Source organism: Pholis gunnellus, assembly GCF_910591455.1.
Source record: "Pholis gunnellus genome assembly, chromosome: 6".
In the NCBI taxonomy this organism is placed as follows: domain Eukaryota; kingdom Metazoa; phylum Chordata; class Actinopteri; order Perciformes; family Pholidae; genus Pholis; species Pholis gunnellus.
In genome coordinates this window covers 5,214,422-5,233,678 of record NC_136532.1, presented here as the reverse complement: position 1 = coordinate 5,233,678, position 19,257 = coordinate 5,214,422, and the positions used below count along the sequence as shown (strand labels likewise).

Here is a 19,257-nt window from a genome sequence, read left to right as displayed (position 1 = left end):
CATTCTCTCCCTGCTCTGAACCCCCCTATCCCCCCCCCCCACCACCGCCACCGCCTCCCCCAGCTGGCCCCTGCCTGCTAAAAAGCCGATCTGCGTCAGCTGCACCTGCTGCCTCTGACTCTCTGCTTCGCGGCAGGGAGGCGCTGTCTCCTCGGAACCAAAACACGCACACACTAACACACACACACACACACACACGCACGCACACGCACACGCAAACACACACGCAAACACACACACGCTCTACACGGTGTTTGAGATCAGCCGGGCCTCCGAGGGGGGGCGCCGAAGAATGACAACAACACTGTGAAGAGCACGTCGCTCTCCACACACGTCTTCAAAAGACTCACACACACACTTCCATAAACCCTCACTCATTCCGTCTGCTGTCCGCCGCCATGAAGGTCTGCATTGCAGCACTAAGTCAGGTTGTCATGGAGTAAGTAACTGTGGTAATCCTTCACATTTCTTCTGACGGCCATTACGATCTGTCAAATACTAATGTGGGGCCGCAGGTAAATCATTCGTTTCCAGTTCCCCTTTTTCTTTTTTCTATCTTTGGATAGACGTAGAAAGAGACGAGTTATCGACGTCCCGCAGGTTTTCCTCGACGTCACTGAAGACCCCAAGGCGGAAACGTCTCGGGGCACAATCCCTTCTTTGAAACTAAATAACCCCTAAACGTCACGCTTTATGAATGTTTATTTTCCATCTATAGTGTATTGAGGGTTTTGACACAAGAACCGACAGCAAATGTTACTGTGGGTGTTGATCATGTACTTATACATGTATGTTTGGAATGTGGATGCACCGATACCGATACCAGGCCGATACTGACTCAAACAGCTGGATCGGGCTGATGTAGTCGGCATATACGAGATATATATATATTTTACGTTTCGACTAAAAAGGTTTACACTTAAAATTGTAATTCCTATTTATTTTGAAGATTTTTTTTTACCAAGTTGCTAGTGTACAATTAATGTTTGTATACAAATATCTATGCATCTATATCTATGTATTTATTTGGTACATTTTGCTTTACATTGATCTGTCGATGTCGACCGTCCCGGGTATCACTATCGGTATCGGGACTGAAAAAAGTCAGGTCGGTGCATCTAGAGCTGGATGTTATATTGATATTGTGATATGAGACTAGATATCGTCTTAGATACCTTCCAGACTGCTCTGTTATTTACCCACCTAGTCATTATAGCCTCATCACTGATGATTATAAGAAATTGTGGAAATATTTGGTGGAAGCACCGATGACACAAAGATTGGAAATCTTCCAATATAACGATATTTTCGACGAAATTCGTCGAAAATATCGTTATATTGGATTTTCTCCACAATCGCCCGGCCCTCGTGCAGTATTGCAAATGTGTGTTGAGAACTACTGACGAAGAACACCTGGGTATATTAACGCGCTGTTGATCAATTGGTTTTGTGTCATCGGTACTCCCTCACCACAGACGGCAAAGATGAAACAACCAATAGTGCTAAATCCCTCTCAGTGAACCACCTACATACATGTAAGGCCTGTGAACAGCCTGTATGTAATGTATGATTAATACACACGGCGGTTGACGAGTTACCTCCTCCAATCCAATTTCAAGGCATGACAAAAATCAGAGAAATGTCAGCCTCGCGCTCCACAGACCGACCGCGCATCTGAGCCTTTAGCAACACTAGAGCGGACCGTGTTACAAAGCAAACAATCGGAGCCCCCCCCCCCCCCCGGCTTCCAGTGTTGAGTAAGCCTTATGTTTAAACACTCTTTTAAGGTCAGCTCTCTCTGGTTTCAGCAGAGACTCGGGTTTGACTCCCTCGCCCCGCAAATGGTGAAGTGACTTGAAGCGGCTCCTCCCCCCGTTTGAGTGTTTCGAATAACTAAAACGGACGCGCTGTGCTGGGGGGGGGGGGCGTAAAAAGTACGCCATGTTACAGCAACACAGAGAGAGAAATAAAAAGAGAACATCAAACGTACGCACAAATATATTACTGCCTGAACATTTAAAATGACACGGACATTCACAGGATTTCTACAAGGATTCTAGTCAAGTTAATAAAAGGTGGGAATTTGAAATAATTATCTGTAAAGGTCTAGCTGAGCGCACACACACAAACACTGCATTAAAAAAAACCTCTGGCTTAATCAGCAGCAACACGAAGGATGCGGTGCCCAAAATAAAGCTTTTAGGTCGGCAGAAACTATTAGTCACCTCTGAGAATAAACCGTGCTCTCAACGGGGATTCCTAATTGACCAATCGAAATGCGCCTCAAAAGATGAATACAGAGCCAACTGCTTTATTAGTAACAGTCAGGGGCCCCCGTTCTGCTGGCTGGCTTTCACATCATAGGACTACTCACACCAATGGACTTGGTACGTACCAACAATGGCGGCTTTTTTTTTTTTTGAGGCTGCAGTCCGGCTTTCTTCTCTTGCTGCCATCTGCCTCCATGTTTCCATGAGTCTAGGAGTCATCTTACCCTTGACCCTCTCTCTGTTTTCCTCACCCCCTCCCTCCCACACTTCAGCCGGACAGTTCCAGTTCTCTTCCAGGATTCAGCGTCGAGGCCCAATAGAGAAGCCTGGCCCCCCTTTCGACCCCTCGCTCCTCTGCTGGGCCCCCCCTCTCCCGATCTCTCCTCATCTCAGATGTGGAAGCGGAGAAAAACTAACCTACCTCTCTCTCCACTGCTGAGACTGGTAATCTGTCGTTTGGCAAGATGCGTGGAATTAAAATGTGTTACTGGGGCAAAGTGGGTGCCGGTATTAGCGAGAGTGCTGAAAAAAAAACACGGAGCACAAAAAAGGACAAGAGACTGTGAGAAAGCAGCACTACGGACATGAGTAACCATATTTCAGGCTGCATCTAATGGGGATAAATGCGTCTTGTCCTCTGCGTTTTGGCGACTGGCCAATGACATCTCCATGAAAGTGTTCTCCACAGCAGAGATCTAATAATGCTGGTCTTGGAAAAAAAAGTTGGCTTCATAAAAATGCCGACATACAACATGTCATGTGATTGCCTTTCGGGCAAGCTTTTCTTGGCCCGTCGCTTACTTCTAATATAAGTAAGGAGCCAGAGTGCATGAAAAGCATCATATTAGACTAATGGAGGATCTCCTGCACCATCCGGAAGTTTAATGTTGGGCTCCTATCATTTTGCAAAAGTGTCCCTGGCGCAAAGCAAACTGATTGTTCCCGGTCGAATCAATTGATACATGTTACATGTTTATATTCCTGTAGTTATAAGAGGATCATGCAATCACTCACGTACGTGCAACTCTGTGTCTGTCCACGGCTAATCTCGCATTCTGCTGCAGCAAACTGCACAGTATTTTGGGTGTCCGGTTATGGCTAAATGCTCAAGGACCTCTCCGGGTTACGGTGACTCACACTTTCTTAAAATACCCTTTATTGCCAGTTTTACACTGCCATTGACTGGCTCTGAAGGGGGGGGGAGGGGGGGCTCACTTGTGATTTGGGATGACGTGTTTGGCTAACAAACTACCAGTACACACACACACACACACACACACACACACACACACACACACACACACACACACACACACACACACACACACACAAACACACACACACACAACACGGTACAGAGGAGCCACTTGGAGAGTTTCATTTTGGTTTTTGGGACGACTGCATGACGTGTGTTATACGACCACTTTGAGCCGATTGCCTGCATACTGTATGTCGCCGCTTGTTTTTGAGTTTGAATGAAGCGTGTATTACGACGTGTTACAGCCGATTAGTGTCTAGATGGTGGGGGGGGGGGGGGGGGGAGTATTTAGCATAGTACTGTAATAGCATTATAGCAAAGTTCTACATGGTGCTAACGTGCTACAGGTGGTTACAAAAGGTTGCAAGCTTAAAGTATCTGAATTGCTTGCTTACTGTGTGGACATATTTTAGGAAAAGGGGAACTAATTACCTTCATTAGGTAAGGAAAGAAGAAAAAAAGCTGATAAACCATCTGTGGACATTTTTTAAGAATATCAAATTACTACGTCGCATGTTTGCTTCTATCAACTCTGTGAGCAACTACAGCATGACGGAAATTCGTCAGCAGTGTCCCCACATGTGAGGTTAAAAGGTGAGAACAGAGGCGAAGAGAGAGGGGGAGAAAGAAAGAGACCCTCTTGAGCTGGATCAAGTGCCCTGTGCCCTCCCAGTCTTAATCCTGGCTTCCAGCACATGACCCAGCTAATAGCATTATGGAGTGCTTTGATTAGACCTGCTGCTGTGCGCACGTAGTGTGAGACGTGGCGGCGGCGGACATGGGGTCCTCTGCCACCTCTTTGCAGGAATGCCAGGCTTCTCACTGACACACACACACACACACACACACACACACACACACACACACACACACACACACACACACACACACACACACACACACACACACACACACACACACACACACACACACGTTTAACATCAGCCTACACGCAGCGGAGGAGACACGAGGCCGGCCCTGGATTAGGCCTGCGAGTCAGCGAGTCAGCAGATTACCCCGCCGCTGTTATTCTAAGAAAACTAAGAGCAATGTTGAAAAATGTGCTGCTAGCATTAGCCGCCGTGAGAGTGGTACTTGAAGCGGTCACAACATGGGGAGGTGGGGATTTCACGTTGAGACTTCAGCAGTCGGCCTTAATCGCATCAAGGGGTCTCTCTTGTTTATTTTTAAGTGTATGAACAAGCAATTGATAGACCCTTACAAGGGCTGGGTAGTGGATGTCAATCCTGAGTTGGGTCCACATCACAAGGTGTCAGAAAGAGTTGGCCCTGATATTGTGGTCAGATTTCCTACATTTAAATCCCATTTTTGAAGATTTTATACTAACTTCACCAAAGTAAAGGTAGTTTTAGTAACTATTGAAAGTCTGTATCAAAAGTTTTGAATGATGTACACACAACACCGTGCAATAAGGAGGGAGACGATTAAAGCTGGGCATGTGGACACAATACCGTAGAGAGTAAACTCTGGGGGGATTCAGGACAGTGTGTCTTCACTGTGGGAGACAGCTCTGTGTGTTTCTGCCATGCCCTTACAATGATTGTGCAACAATGAATCCTTAAGCAGAAGCAACGAAGGTAAACCACACCAACACGAACATGACGACAATCTTACACATATAAAATTCTCTCGTCAAGAGTTTTGCAACATCCGTTCTATCTGAGAGCTACAAGAACTCAAGTTTCCCTTCAAAAGGATTGATGGAGACAGAAACGGAACGGTCCACAGGCACAATCGTGAATTGTCAACAGAGTGAAAATATTGCTTGTATTGTGCAGCATGAATGAGTTAATCTCAAAATGACACGGTACACAAACTGTGTGACCGGTGTTATCCATCACGTGTTAGGCAGCGGTGTTGCACACACAGGTTCAAGGACAGGTTTGGTTTGGCATGTGGCAAGTTGGCAAATCAGGTTACAACCAGATAGTAAAACTACACGTTTCTGTCCTCCGATACTTGTAATCAAAGATTATAAAACGGGAGAAATGTGGAATGAATTCTCTCTACGGACATAATGGTTGTCGTTCCTCTAGTTCTCTGCGCCTACAAAACACCACCAATTAATAAGAACGTTTTAACACAGCTGCGGTGGCTCGAGATGTCTTTTTGAGCGCGCTTTGTGGCATGTGCCGCTTCCCTTTGTGTCCGAGCGCCGTCGCAGCGTGCTCCGTGCTGAGGCAAACTCGCTGTGACAAGAGGTATGCTGGTGTTCCAGTGACGGAGGGTCACCTCTAATCCCATTGGGATAAAAATGGTTTCCTTGAAACCTTTTTTTTTTTTTTTCACCCATCGCCTCAAATCAGAACATCGTGTTGCCCCGACAAGGAGGGGGCACGGTGACGTTCAAATCTCCTCGTTTGTTGTTCGTGTGCCACTGGAATTTTAAAAAGGCATGGAGTTTTGCTGTCTCTTTGAGTCTGTCTTACTGTACTCTCCTGCAGGCTGGAGTAGTCGTCGGGGAAAAACTTGCTGACATAAACAGCTCCCTCCACTAAAGTACTACACCATGTTAGATACACTTGACTTGTATAACTCATCTTATACGCAATTTTTCCAGACCAATATCATTCCATTGTCTCCATGTTTTTTGATGCTACAGTGTGTGCTTTGAATATGTCCTTTTCGTGATTGGTTGATGCCTTCGTTCGCTGTGAAAAAGTGTAAAAAGAAAATCCATCTCGTTCTGGAAAATGAATTCCATCACTTGTTCGCTGCGTAATGTTCATGTTTTGTGTAAACGGTACAAAAACGAGGGTTTGGAAAATGTATTTTTAACATGCAAATTAAATCGTATGGGAAAGAAAAAACACCCCGGTGTGTTAAGGCCTGAAATGTTTTTTTTTACCTCCATAAACTTTTTACTTCACAGCTTATTAAGACATGTGGGGGGGTAGCACCCTATCATATATTTTGCAAGGCAGAAACAGAAGTGTGTATGTGTAAAGATTACGCTGCAGACTGAAGCTGGGTAAGCCTTCTCAGCATTACTGGGTGGTGGGGTGTGCGTGTGTGTGTGTGTGGGGGGGGGGGGGTCACTCTCTGTGAAGCCTCAGCAGAGATGGAATGTGTGAAACATTATGAAGATGTCATCACCTGTTCAGCGCAGGGAACTTGTTCACTGGGGGGGGGGGGGGGGGGGGGGGGGGGGGGGGGGGGATTTTCAACGATACTCAATGCTCGTCTCCTAAAGTTTACAGGTCTACAAAAAGGCATCGTTACTCCGGGATACTGAAGGAGAGGACATCTTTATTATATATTATTTACAGAAGTGTTATGTTGGTGCCAGCGCATTTTCCAGCCGCTCCGTTTCAACATTGCTCATTTCTCCTTTTGGACTGACATGGATCTAAAGAGCACCTGGACGGAGTGCCTACCTCAAGCGAAGGAGTTCAAGTATCTCGGGGTCTTGTTCACGAGTGAGGGTAAGATGGAGCGGGAGATCGACAGGCGGATCGGTGCGACAGTAAAGCAGGCGCTGCACCGGACCGTCTTGGTGAAGAGAGAGCTGAGCCGGAAGTCGAAGCTCTCAATTTACTGGTCAGTCTACGTTCTTACCCTCACCTGTGGTCACAAACTCTGGGTCGTGACCGAAAGGACAAGGTCGCGGGTACAAGCGGCCGAAATGAGTTTCCTCCGTAGGGTGGCCGGGCTCAGCCTTAGAGATAGGGTAAGGAGCTCGGACATCAGGAGGGAACTTGGAGTTGAGCCGCTACTCCTTCGCGTCGAAAGGAGTCAGCTGAGGTGGTTCGGGCATCTAATCAGGATGCCTCCTGGACGCCTCCCACTGGAGGTTTTCCGGGCACGTCCAACTGGGAGGAGACCCCACTCAATCTGATGTTGCTTCACACATTAAGGAATGATCCTGGTCTCTTCCACACAGTGAGGCATGCAGCTGATGAATGTATTGGAATCAGGACTGAAAATGTCCGATCAGTGCATCCCTAATCAAAGTTACCATAGTAACCCATTAAAGTGTTGAGTTGACAGTAAACTATTTCGAAAATTGGGATTTGTAAACGGTTTGTTGAGCACGCAACCGAGCCAGCACTCACAAAAACTCTCTTGACATCATGTCGACTTGCATGACAGTAGTTTGCCTTCACTTCCATTTTATCTGGAACAGAATAATTTGCATTTGTACATGCCCCTGCTCCACCTAGCTTGACCCCCCCCCCCCCCTCCTCCTCCCCCTCCTCCTCCTCCAGCCTCGCAGCTTTCTGAGGTGTCACGTAACCAGCGCTCACTCTTGTTGCTAAAGGCAAGTGGAGAGGAGGGATAATTTGGCTAGAAATAGCAGCGTCACATGAGTGTGTGCAGCGACCGGTCAGCCAGCTGCTCGTCCTTACATGGAGGCCTGCCCCCAGCCGCACAATCGGACGCAAAGCGGGCGGTGTCGTTATCGACGCAGCGGCGTGCGGACAGGTCCTGTCGTGTCCCGTCACCCGGGGACCTGTCGCACCCTTCGGCACTCCGGGAGAGCGGAGTTAAGAGGCGGACACGTGAGCTCACACCTGTTCAAACATCACGCTCTCTACAAGCTCAGGAGAACTTTCACCAGGACAAAAGACACACACACACGCACGCACGCACGCACGCGCGCACGCACGCGCACGCACACACACACACACACACACACACACACACACACACACACACACACACACACACAGCCCCTTTTTATAACGAGAGAAAAATGAAAATCACATGGCTGGTTTATGAGGTGATGTGTGTCCAATTAATTGAGAAAATATTGTATACACAAGTTAATGTTCATGTTAATGTTTAATGTTCAGACAACATGAGAGTGCACGTTTTTCAAATCAGCTTCTTGCACAGCTGAATTACCAGTCTTTGAACATTTAGGGGAAAAAAATAAATCATTAGTGGTTTCGGGAGATTTCCGTAGTCAATTAGCCATTTTTTTTTTTAATGTTTTTTAGTTTTTATGACTTATTTCCAAGAAACGTACGAGCACATCTCTATTAAACACAAGATTTAAAGTGGTGCTTTGTCAATACAACACCACAAATAACTTTTTTTCCCATGCTTCTCTCACTATTTCCTTCCTAAAGACTCAAACTGACCCCGGGAGCCTCGGTGGCAAAATGGTGAGTCATTAAAGTGGAGTTAGCCCCGGCTGCTCCTGAGCAAACGTACTTGAGCGAGAAGAACGGGGAAATAATGTCCATTCTACCTCCCAATAAATAACAAAAAGCACAATGCCTCACAGTTAAGCAGTAAGCCTGTCATTAGCATAGTTAACACCAGGCCAGCACCCAAAACAAGAGGCACTCTGTGTGACGGCGCTTTGATACCGACCCTGCCGGTGGCACAGAAGGCCATCAGGAACGCTACAGAGAAACGGCTCTCATGGCCCGAGAGGAGAGGACAAACGCTGCCAAAACCACACAAAACCCCATGCAGCTAGCATCAGCAGTCACACGCTACCTGGGGGTAATAAATGGCTAATTGTTTACATGCAAGTTCACTTTTTACGGGGACAATCTAGAGGTTTTTTCAGGATGCCGGAACTGAAAGATTAGGAGGTTTTTCTTATTTGCGTCGGCCTCCCCGATTCAAGCTAGGGGTCTCTTGCTTCAAAGCAACCGAGACGGGGGTGGGGGGGGGTTGGAAGCTACCGGGAAGCCTGTGGCCGCCGGCAAGATTCATTCGACGCTAACTGTAAACGCTGATATTTGTCAAGAAGACAGCAGAAACCTTCAAGGAATACCGCAATCAATCTGCGAGGACCGAATGCCGGCGAAGAATCAGAGCATTACGAGCTATTAAGGCTCACTTTGGGGTCGGAGAAGAATGCGGGCCGGCAATTTGATCGTGTCTCGTACAGGAGTTCCCTGAAACCATGCGGCATACACGCACATGTGTGCAGACCGCAAATATATAAGTGTTTAAATGCAGGATTTTTTTTGCATCCAGGCAACTTAGATCTGGTTAAACACTGGGACCTAAACTGGAGCAGTGGTTGTAAAAGTAGTCTAATTAAGAGCTGAGATGGTTTGGATTTTTTTTTTTAATGGTGCCCTGACCCTGAAGCAATGCTGGAATTAAATCATCATGAGAAAAGCTGCTGCTCTGAAGTTTGTTTTCAGCGTCTTTCTCAATCATCGACTTGCTTAATGTGTGCTCTTCCTCCTTTAACCACAACAATCCTCCCTGCTCACTTCTGTCCAGCGTTCTCGTTGTGACCTTTCTAAATAATAAAAAAATAAAAAGACGCGTTATCAGCTCCACTTGATCGACGACATGCTTAACCAGTTTTTATAAAGGCAGTAACATGGATTGAGCAATGCTGTTTACAAGCAGACAGACAGACAGACACACACACACACACGGCATTAAGCGTCCCACTCCCCATGTGCTATCATGTGATGTTGTCATGGCGGAGGGCTCAGACATAACAGTGCGATTGTGCCGCTGAGGGCGAGGTGGGCCGCGATCAGAGAGACAGACTGTTCTCCGGCTGCGACGCTGCCGGCCCCGGTGCCAACTGCCTCTACGCCCACGGAGACGCGGACACGCCCACTGGCAGAAGGGGGCCAACCTGCACAGCGGGGCCCCTACCGTCATGGAAACCAGAAGCGACTTTGGTGCATTTTCCATACGTCGCCTTTTTCCCACGTTTCGTGTCGAGCCGTGAGATCTAGGTCACGTCTTCTTGGAAAATGTGGACTTGCTTCTAAACTCTGACGCGGACTGTGATTATAAAAATGTATATATTGTACAACTTAAAAAACATCCGTTAAAAAATGTGTCCATCAGTTGTGCCAGCAGCTTTTATGTTACGCTGTTACGCAATTATTTATATTAATGATTAATCAGCTCTGTGAGACTGTGCTTCTGCACAGTGGTAATTTGAGCCAAATGATAACCACAAATGTCAAACCTCATGGTGGCGCTAGAGGGCTAAAGAAAGAACGGGAAAACTAATTAAGAACAACGTTCTGGCACTCTGCCTCCTTCAGGATGAAGTACAGCCCCCCCCCCCCTCCGACTGGCATTCAAACCAACTGGGACAGGTGCTGCAAATCACGGCAACCAACGTCAGAGGTCGACCTGAGACCCAACATAAGTGCTACAGGAAAGGAAAAGTCAGGGGATCATCAAAGTCATTAAGATTCATCCTCTTGGGATCACACAAGTGCGTACAAAATGTCCTCTTAATCCATCTGATAATTGTTGTGGCATTTCAGTCTGGACCAAAGTGGCGGACGGACAGACACCGGCGCTGCTAAAGGGTCATGATAAAAAAAACTGTGAAAATCTGTTTGTCCGTCCAAAGCTGCAGAGAGGCCGATAAAGCACACAATAAGTAACAAGACATTGCACGCAAGAATGCCAGAAATATGTCCGGGGTTATTTTTAGTTTGGCCATGTCAGCTAAAAGGCAGATATCAATAGTGGCCTCAAAAGTTGGTATCGGTGTAAGGCTTCATCTAAAATATTTAAGATATGAAGCTAAGAGAGGTAGCAGATCCCCATACTTGAAAACCCAGAAACGGCAAGTATTTTGCCATTTTTGTGCGACTACACTTAATCACAAATGTATATGATAGGATTTATTTTTCTATCTACTAATCAATTTACAATAACATAAAGAAAACAAAGCATATAAACATCTTTGAGAATAAAATTTAAAAAAAGGTACACCCTGCACAGAGGGAGGCTGTACAGCGATGTGGCGTGACCCGCCACATTCTCGTCACGGAGCGAGGGGCCGGAGGTGAATTTCTAACATCGACCTGGAACTAAAAGTGGCGCCGCAGACGTCGAGTGCTTTCTCAGAAAGGGAACCCCGCCAGTGCGCGACGAAAGCACACCTCTGTGAAAAACTGGTCCGACTCTGCTCTCTGGGCATGGTGTTGAACATGAAAACATTCATTACACAACGTACACACATACCTCCCATGACGTCAAAGAAACACACGAGCTTAAGCCGCCAGACTTGACTGCTGTTTGAAATGTGCACTGACTCGGTGTGTCTGCTGTGAGGCGTTTGGGATTTATTGGTTTGCAAAAAAAGATTCTATTGACGCTGCACCCTGTCGCCGCGGAACTGCCAATTTAGTGTGAATCACTCTGCCTCCAGTGTTTTGCTTTTTTGTTTGACAAAAGGGCAGGTCAAAGTACAGTCAGAATAGAAGTGGATCCTGTATCTTTCTGTCAACTTAATTCCACATGGCAGTCATAGAAAAAATGTCAATAAGGCTCATTTGAAAATGTTATTTATTTTTTTCCCTCTCTTCCGAAGCGAATGCAAAACAGCAGATTAGACTGTGTGGGTGCAAGAACTTTGAATTTGTATAAACCCCCCTTCAGGAGTTACAAACGCTGCGTCTGACGCGTAAACACGAGATAAGGGCGCGAGGAGCTGCAAATAAAGTCCAGTGCCGTTTTCATAATTAGTTATTCACAGATAGCTGGGATTGTTTTCCAAACAATGGAGAGGGGAGAGGCTGGTGTCACGGTCCTTATCGTAGGAGGTGGTCAACAAAAAAGTCCCGGACCGTTCACTCATGTGCTCACACGGAGCGCAAAAACAGAGTGGAAGTCATTAATCGTCATATCTTATCGCAATAACAATTTCATATCTGTCCTATAACCTTTATGGCTAGACAAGATACAGCAATCACTGCATGTGGTTCTTCTCAACTTTACGAGCCCTTGCTGTGTATATATATTTTTTTTTAAATTGCATTTTCTCAGCTTTTATGAGAGAACTAGGAGAAAAAACAATGGGAGGTTGTGGCATACCCCCGGCATTCTTCTCACTCTTTCTTATCGTAATAAGCAGATTAATCATTAACTCGAGCGCTATGTGCTTCCACTGACTATGTAGGCCATAGGATAAGACAGGTTTAGTGGAGGGGGGGGGGGGGGATATAAAAGAAAAGATTGAATGTGACACGTTCTAGTTGGAATAAGAGGGAGCGGACAGAATAACAGGGACACGTTACAGCAGGGACTTTTACTTCAGTACTGCACTACTGTACTACAAACTTGTACTTTACTTGGAGTACTTCCCTGTCATGCTACTTTATACTTCTACTCCATTTTAGAGGTTACTATTGTACTTTTCACTGCACTACATGTATTTGAAAGCATGGATAGTTACTTTACAAATTAAGATTTTACATTTAAATATATATATATATATTGTTATAGATTGAATTACCCGACAGTAAAATAGTGGGTGGTAGTAAATTAGCTGCTGCTGACACATTAATGCATAATAACAACCTAATAATACAATATATAAAAGCATTGCACTCACAGTGGGCCTTGTTCTGCATGGAGATATTTTCAAAGAGCTTTTTGCTAAGAACACCTACACACTTCGGTAACATTTTCAACGCACAACCTTTTACAGTGTGGTACATGTACTTATACTTTAGTAAACGATCTGAATACACATTTTGCAGGGTGTTCCTGCTGTTCTTTCCACCGCTTTATGTTGACCATATTGGACAATATTTATCTATCATGGTTGACAAAGAACGAACATTTTTTTTAAAAAGCTGGTGGGGCAATGTAGCATGTCACAGTGATTGTGTGGCTTCCTACAAATCTGCAGGTGAAAAGATCCGGTTCGTCCCCACGTGCTGTGTGAATGTCCTATAGTCCCACTGAAAACAATGAGACCATCCACAGTTGAATAGCATGGGAGACAACGTGACAAATAAAAAAAAAGCCACGGAGCGCTTCGGGACATGTTTAGGGGGGACAGGCTAGTCCCAACTTCATATTATTTTTGGGCACCGGGGCGGCAGTAGCCGCGCGCAGTGCGCATGCCCCAGTGTGTTTGACCCGCCTTGTCAAATCTGCTCAGCGCACGGAGAGCTAAAGAGTGAAATGAACTCGCGTGATTAACAGCGAAGTGATTTTGATGCCCCCCTCGTTCCTAAGTTCCCCACTCTAGTTCAAACCGGTAGACAGACCAGTGTCTCTATATACTGGAGCTACTCTATCGGATGTGGAGTCACACACACACACACGTGTAGCGGCTCCATTCACTGGTTTAGTTTGACCAGTGGCAACAACGTCTCGAGCACGCGAAGGCGACAATGTGGCCACTTGTGGCGAAATACAACATTTACAGGCTCCGTTGCCCGTCGAAAGCTACGCGAACACAAGTTTAAACTGCGTGGCTGCGAGCCGCAGCAGCCGACTTAAAACACACACGGACATTTCTGTTTTAACGCTGTGTTCACACTCACCAAGGCCCCGTTCCTCCTCCCTCAAACGCCGCACGCAGACACGCTCACCACAAAGAAATGCGTGAGCAAAGTGGCTAAACAAGGTAGAACCCCGTCGAGGGAGGGGGGGGGGGGGCACAGGGGCAGCGGTTGTAATTTTTTTTTTTTTTGCCAAACAAAATGTACTTACCAACGAAATAGGACACCGCAAAAAGGGGGGAGAAATGTGCCGTTCCTCTCCGCCTCCACGCCTCTATAGCTGCCTGTGTATTTTTTCTCAGAACCGCTCCGTGGGTCGCGTCGAAAATGTCACAGATTCCAGCAGTGGCTGTCGTCGTTCTCCCCCCCTCAACCACCACCACCGCCAGGAATGGAATGGAATGGTTGTCCTCGACTCACGCGACCATGTTGCATTGAACGTCGCCTGCTGCTCTCATCCGGGCTTTTAGGGATCGAGCCGCCGTCTCAACGCTGTTCGGGATGACAGCTAAAGGGATGAAGGAGGAGGAGGAGAAGGGGAGGGGGGGAGAGAGCGAGAAAGAGAGAGGGGAGGGGTAGTGGTCAATCTGTTGAGGGCATGGTGACACCATGTGTGTGTGTGTGGGGGGGGGGGGGGTAATACGCTTAATACCATTAACGTGTTAAGGGATGTCCCTTAATGAACAAATACATCAGCATTTCGGTCAAATCGTATTATTATTATTCCGAATATATCGAAGTGGTCACCATATATGACCATCGTCTTCTTTTACGGCAGGAATAATAATAATAATTTTGAATGGCATAGACCCACTGTTGTTTGACCAGACTTTCTCTCTTGACCTCACCATTATTCTTTACGCCAAAATGCGGTGTGCGTGCGAACATCACGATCACTGGCTCGATGGTAATGTTTAATCCGTCAAGAATATCGCCAGCTATTATTGCTGTGGCCACGTGCGTAAGGCATACATGTGTTACGTAACTGGCCCAACCAGTCAACAATGGAGGGAGGGAGAGAGAGAGAAAGGAGGAGGAGGGGGGGTCGTTTGGAGGGTAATTAAACCAGACTCGAGGGTGGGATTTAAACGTAGAAAATCTAAAATATACATTTAGCCGTTTATTGTACTGCTTTGTCTATTTGTGTCTGTAACTAAAAGTTACCATTAGATAATGCCTCATTTGAATATGTAAATATAATATTTCAGAATTGTAATACAACAAATATTGTCTTTAATTCAGTAATCAACTGTGGAACTTTCATGGTGATATCTTTTCGTAATTATTTCTTACCCTATTCATTTGCATTTTACAAAATATATCTTTTAAGGCCGTTTTTTGTCCAGATTGTTGATCCAGAAATCATTACAACCTTACATCCACCAAACATTCCAGGTTCATTCCTGCCTATATTCTGAAGGTTTTCACAGGCGGGTTTGTTCATACATCATTCATTCCTGATTTATACAGCATTTCCTTCCTAAAAACATAGCAAAATTATTAAAAAATGTTATGGCCATTCTCATTTATTGAGTGATACAAAGAGATACCCAACATTCCCTCAGTGAAAAAAACTTTGTCTCTAATATGTCAACAAAATAATATAAGCATTTTGAAACTGACTCCAACCAAAATACCCCCAAAAAAATATTTAAAAAAAACAGATACATACTTACCCTATTCACCTGTAGTGTCTCCACTTAATTAAGTAACACATGTAACCTTGAAACAGCTTCAAGTTTTAAAAGGATAAATCCCTCACCACATTACTGGTGGGTTCTCAGAAATAATTTCCCTTATGACTATGAATGCTTGTTGAGACATGACTCCAGCCTTCAGCCGGTGTTGGAACAACTGACTCTCACTGACTCTCCATACAGATTTCCACCCACGCCTTAGCTGGCCCTACCTCATTATTATTCCGCGTCGGACCTCACAGCCATGGAACTTTCTCAACCTACACGAGGCCACAGCCACAACGTTTTACAAGACAACACCAAAAAGTATTTAGCCTGTCACCCGAGTGATCATACAGCAATTTGCGTATTCAAATGTTATTATTGTTTGTTTGTTTTTTATCATTATTGAGTTCCTACATCTCACCCACTCCATCCCCTGACAGACCGGCCAACACTCACAAGCAGGAAACAAAACTAAGAAAATGTCTGAGAGTACAATGTTGTGGTTATCAGTTACAGGCGTTAAGCTCTAGATTTCTATTCATAGTCTTCATAGCGGTGCAGGAACCGATGCCATACTTTATCATGGTAATTTATTAATCAAGCCCTGAGTGTATTTAAGCTCTTCCAACTTTATAGATGAGCTATCACCAGGGGTGGCAGAAGTATTCAGATCTTTTACTTAAGTATAAGCAGCAATACTATAGTATAAAAGTACTTAGTGGCAAGTAAAAGTCCTGCATTCAAAATTCTAGTAAAAGTACACAAGTATCAGCACCAAAATTATACTTAAAAGGTTTTAACGTATACATAAAGATCAAAAAATCACAAATGGGGCAGGCGGGTCCAAATAACATCAGACATTAACTCAGGAGACAGCTGTTCCCTTCCCATGCGAAAAGAGAATTCAACGTTGATGTATATGTAACATAACTTGCGTACTTCAGTAACGGCTCTTCCGTAGTTGTTTTAACCCAAACAACTATCTTTTCCTAAACCTAACCAATTAGTTTTGTTGCCTAAACCTAGCTTACCTGTTTCCTGTGCAGACCGCCGTGTATTTTGAAAAGACGGTATGCACCTAACCAGCGGTTCTTAACATTATTGGCTGGACTTTTGTAGGAAAACGCGCAAAAAAAAACAGAGGAATTTTTCAATTGTTGACCAAATTAAATTAATTTATATACTTCTGGGTAGTTTAACCTAACAGTATATCTTAATCTTTAGTTGATTTATATTTTGTATTAATAATCTAAATCTGCAAAAGTACCTATAGCTGTAGCATAAAATGGAGATAATCAAGTAAAGAATTGTACAAGTAACTTAAAATTGCACTTAAGTGTAGTTAAATAAATGTAGTCCCGTTCCACCCAGCAGCTATGTACAAGAGGAGGCCTCGACAAACATTTGTACAGAATGAGACATCTCGCTAAAAGCAAGGAGGAGGCTACAGCATCAGAGAGATTTTAATCACTACGTGCTACACCAAAGGATGTCCGCCTTGTTTCTGGGTCTATGATCTACGTATGTGGACAGAAAGGTTTTTCAAAAGCACAGAGTCGGTTTAAACTTGGACACGACCAAAGCCGAAAATGAGGATTGCTGGGGCTTGGTTACAGCCGGTTAGATCAAATTCTGATTAAAGATGGCGGGACTACTTGAAGAAAAGATTTGTCAAACGAAACGGAGATTTCTCAGATATCTCATCTGTGATTCAATGATCACGATTCCATCAGCAGGACTTGTTGACCGATCGCTGAAGGGCTCGACATCTCGCCCCGTCAGTCACAATCACACAAATATCACAGTTTCATCACGTTTACAGGAAATTGTTCTTTGTGTCTCGCTTTCCAGGAGTCTTCTCATACCTTGGTGGTTCCTGGTTGGCAACTGGGCCAACCTGTACAGTTATCATAATAAACAAGTGGATCAGAAAAAATGTCAAATATTTGCTGTTTTGCAGCAAGTCGCAGCAATGTTCTCACTGACAGTGAAATGTACTTTTTTGTTGGACTTACGCAATGAACCTATGCATTGGCAAACAGTATGTAAAAGCCATTAATTAGGTAAACTGCAGCTTAGCTTTTGTCCCACAGGATAATGAGCACATTCTGTATTAGTCTCGTGTTCGGACAGGCCTGGTTGGGCGCGGTGTTTACCACATTTTCTGAATGCACTCCCACCGCTCAAACAAAACCTTTATTCTGAACTTGTCAGGTTGATAAAATCAACAACTTGCTTTCACGTCATTCTTGAGAATGATGTGACGTGTGCATGTTTTTACAGGTGTTCATACGTGAATATGTACTTTACATTTTAGAAGTTGTGTGTGATGCATTTAAGTTTACTTTTCTGCTTCTTTTTTATTTATTTTTAGAAATGTTCCTGGCTCTCTTTTCTTGACCTTTTGTAACACCAATATTCTGGAATCTAATTTACATAACCCACAGCGCTGTGAGCTGGAGAGTCCCTACTCGAAAAGGTTAGCACAGCGTTACTTTCCATCGCTTACACCGGTGAATGAACAATATAGATGGTTCGTGTTAGTTTGCTGGCTCACACAACCGCCAACGAACACAGTGTACAGCCGATTGGGCATTTCGCTCGTGATAAATTAACATGACACATGCAGGCACAGCAGATTTTCACATGAGAAATGTAAGCCATCATGTGGAATGACCTTGTGTGGAGTTCACATGTAGAATAAATGTGGGTTATCACGTGTAAAAAGGCATTTCATAAGTGATGATTAATATAGTGTGTAGGCATATGTGGTTTTCAGACATTTATGCAAAATGTTTATTTATTTCCCATGTGAGAAAACCACGTCCTCCTGCAGGTTAGCTCACGCTGCAAAACCGCCTGTCTTCTGCCCACCTTCTTTACAAAGTTGACATTGAACACACTGTAACAATAATTACTTTATGGTTTTTAATGTTTACGTTCAGGATGGAGAAAAGATTGTGGTCTTGAAGATATCGGAAAAAGTAAACACTGACTTAAGGATATAAATTCCAGTCAAAGTTGTGTGCTTTGTGCACCCAACCCAGACATCCAACAAGCACCTGTCTCTTAGTTGCCTATGAATGTAATCTGCAGGAGACAGGCTTATCTCACATGTCTTCCCATGTCATTTACCCTGCCCCTATATTCTTAATCTGTGCGGTACATCAGCAAGCTTTGGGCAATAATTCTACCCCTTTTTTCCTCCATTCCCACAGTCAACGCCCAGTCAGATATTTAACTTACATGTGATTTGTGTATTATATTCGCCTGATGCTCATTCTCCTCTTTATGAGAATGTCAAGCCTTTCAAATGGACCTTTGCACAGATCCAGTTAATAAATGCACCATATATTTGCTGCCATCTTGTGGCAAATCAGGATTGTAGCTGTGACACTTGACTGCTTTTAATTTTTTGGTTAGTGCTTCATCTACTGTAATATTTATATGGCCAAACTTGGATTTGCTCTAAAAATCTGAGGCTGCGAAACAGAAACCCAAATGAGAAAGAACTCGTAGTCTAAGTGTCACTTAAAACATACATAGAAAAACAAAAACATAAAATAAAGAAAATAGCCAAATTATTTTATCACAGTAAACTGTACGTTTAAGTTTGTTACCTATGCATACATACTCAATTAACGTGCCATATCTGGATTGTTTAATCAGTTTAAAACTGTTTAAAATGAAATGTTGTGGTTTTACAGTTTATTTCATCAGTGACATCCTGAGCCTCATCAGTGAGCTCGTGGTGAATTTTGTAACCGGCTTGGTCCGTGCCAGGTTAGCTGTTTTCCTGTTTATCCAGTGTTTCTGTTAAACTGAGATAC

At 44.5% G+C, this 19,257-nt stretch overlaps 1 protein-coding gene across 2 annotated transcripts in view; it reads right to left on the bottom strand.

Annotated features, from left to right (window-relative positions):
- The window catches only part of slc20a2 (solute carrier family 20 member 2), a 38,594-nt gene extending 24,379 nt beyond the window's left edge, over positions 1-14,215 (bottom strand). The window contains exon 1 of one of the 2 annotated variants that reach the window (XM_079160914.1): positions 13,957-14,215. The gene's annotated coding sequence lies outside the window, so the exon portion shown is untranslated. Of the gene's footprint in view, positions 1-13,787; positions 13,805-13,956 lie in introns of those variants that run through there. The other variant, XM_079160915.1, reaches the window with a different exon arrangement.
- Between the last annotated feature and the right edge of the window lie 5,042 nt (positions 14,216-19,257).